This window comes from Octopus bimaculoides, chromosome 4 (assembly GCF_046866305.1).
Source record: "Octopus bimaculoides isolate indiv1 chromosome 4, ASM4686630v1, whole genome shotgun sequence".
NCBI classification, from domain to species: Eukaryota; Metazoa; Mollusca; class Cephalopoda; order Octopoda; family Octopodidae; genus Octopus; species Octopus bimaculoides.
Window position 1 is genome coordinate 130,567,608 of NC_142931.1, and position 2,500 is coordinate 130,570,107.

The 2,500-nt window shown below is 32.4% G+C and overlaps 1 protein-coding gene across 2 annotated transcripts in view; it reads right to left on the reverse strand.

Moving 5' to 3' along the window:
* Window positions 1-2,500, reverse strand: part of LOC106868633 (uncharacterized) — a 167,104-nt gene that overhangs the window by 112,254 nt on the left and 52,350 nt on the right. The gene's annotated exons all lie outside the window — the stretch shown is intronic.

A 2,500-nucleotide genomic window follows, 5' to 3' on the forward strand; every position in this document is an offset into this window, starting at 1 on the left:
TAGTAGTGTACATGTTTATTAAACTTTTAGAAAGCGAAACTTCGAAGCTACTGTCAACGTTTTCTGCATAAAAGTTAAATGAGTGTATATTTATACATCAGGACGCCATGTCAGAAATGCCATGTACATACACGAATATCTCACACCTTTTGTACAGTCGACAAATTCAACTTTTGTATCATATATTAATAGAACAGGTGATAGAACAGAAATAGAAAGGTGGTCACCATGCTACATATACAATATATCATCGGTAAAGTGCGAACTCATTTTAGGAGATTTGAAGAAAGTTTCAGAAAAATGGAAGAAGTATTGCTGAAATTTTTAAGAACACACGAATAAACTCGTATTGAAAGACTTCAATTTCCCCATCCTCAAATGTTCAGAGCTCTATATTCGCTGGAGTAGATCAAAAGAGAAGCACAGACGTAGCTATAGTGATGTTCATGAAAATAAATAATCCACTGTCCGATAAGAGACTAGAACTCTTCTCTGCTTCACAAACACTGTGGAACCCAACCACATTTTAATATGTTGACATAATGTTCTCTCAAGTAATTATAGAATTAAATATGCATATTAAAAAAGAAAAAGTTTGTTGCTCAGTATTTCAGAAAAAAAAAAAACACTCAAAGTCTATCCAAACTGTATTTTCACAAGTGTCACTAGAAATCAATATGAACTGGCGCCAGATTCTCTCTGTGCAAGACAATAACACAATACACAAGGATTTTGTCAATAATGCTAAATAAATGCATTCAACACATCCCAGACAGCAAGGCTAAAAGTTCACAAAACCATCATCATGACACTGAATAGGAAAGTTTTCTCGTGACAAAGAACAAAGTGACATTCTTCAACAGCCATACATACATACATACATACATGCATACATACATACATACATGCATACACACACACACACACACACACACATATATATATATATATATATATATATATATATATATATATATATATATATATATATATATATATATATATATATTATATCATATTATACACGTTAGTGAACAGTTGGCAATTATCCGGCCACAAATATTGAAACCAATACGAAAATATTTACATGATGATATAATGAAGAAGTCAATTATAGCTGCGATATGTGCTAAGATATATATATAGAGAGAGAGAGAGAGATAGATATACACACACATAAACATACGTACATAATTAAATGCATATATACACACATATGCATATGAATATACGTATACATAAACACGAATACATAAGTATATATACGTATATGTCTATACGTACATGCATGCATACACACACATATTTTATGCATGCATGTTCATATGCGTGTGTGCATATATATACGCGCGCGCGCATGTGTGGTATAGTTGACATATGCCCAATTAACTAAAGTCCAATGATCATCAATTTGGACAAAATGTGTGTATGTATAACATTTGTTGTTGTTGTTGTTTGGCCCTTATCGAGCTGGTCTGTAATCAATGATGTTTCAGATGTAACCTTTCGATCTATTTTACCACATCTAGCTATTGCCTGTGATTTAAGACATATTTTGGTTGCTATTCACCTCAGATTGAGTAACCGGGTATGAGTCCTTTCATTGGCTCGGTAGCTCCTTTAGTGGTCTTTGTGAAAGCAGCTGATATTTCAGTTGTCTTCTCTATGTGTGACACATTAATTCTTCATTGGTTCGCTTTAAAGGCAGCACCAAGCTAAATTTATTACTGCATATCAATGCCGAATTTACTACTGCATATTCAATGCTTTCTACAACATCTAATAAATGTAGTTTCAACTGAACCTTCAATTAAACTTGAAACGCATAACATATAAGTTAAACATATAAAGAGTAATCATTCAGAAAGCATGACAATGAACCATCCAGCATAAATATAAAAATCAACCACCCAGAGAGAGAGCACCGTTAGACAGGTGCAAAAGAAATGAGGCAAACGATAAAAAAAATCTTCTCCTTAACTGAGGCTACAGAACAGTTTAATGACATAAGAAGGCAAAATATATAAATAAATATGCAACAATTATATAGAAAAGGCAAAGCTATTCACATACCAAAACATCCTAGACATACCAGAAGGAAGAAAAGTATCATATACTACAATTTGCCAAAGAAAATTAATGTTAAGAGCAACTTATCAGAAAGCATTTCCGGGAAAGCCACACATTTCGACAGGTGTTTAATAGGAACAACGCTTGAATACAAGGTTTTTTAACCTTTTTACGATTCCCAACTGCTATAATATCTCCGTATTTCCTTCTTCAAATCGTAGAAATCATCATCATCATCAATGCCAGTCCTATTACGTATCGGTATAACTTGAAAAATACCAATATATTTATATGAAGTTATATTATTGATTGAACATTTACTAACTGTTGTAGTTATATCCAGATTTCTGGATATAGTTTAGCTTGTTTCTAATTCTTCTACAGGAGCAAGAAAACGATGCTTTTTATAAAGTTAAAGAAGTGATTTTAA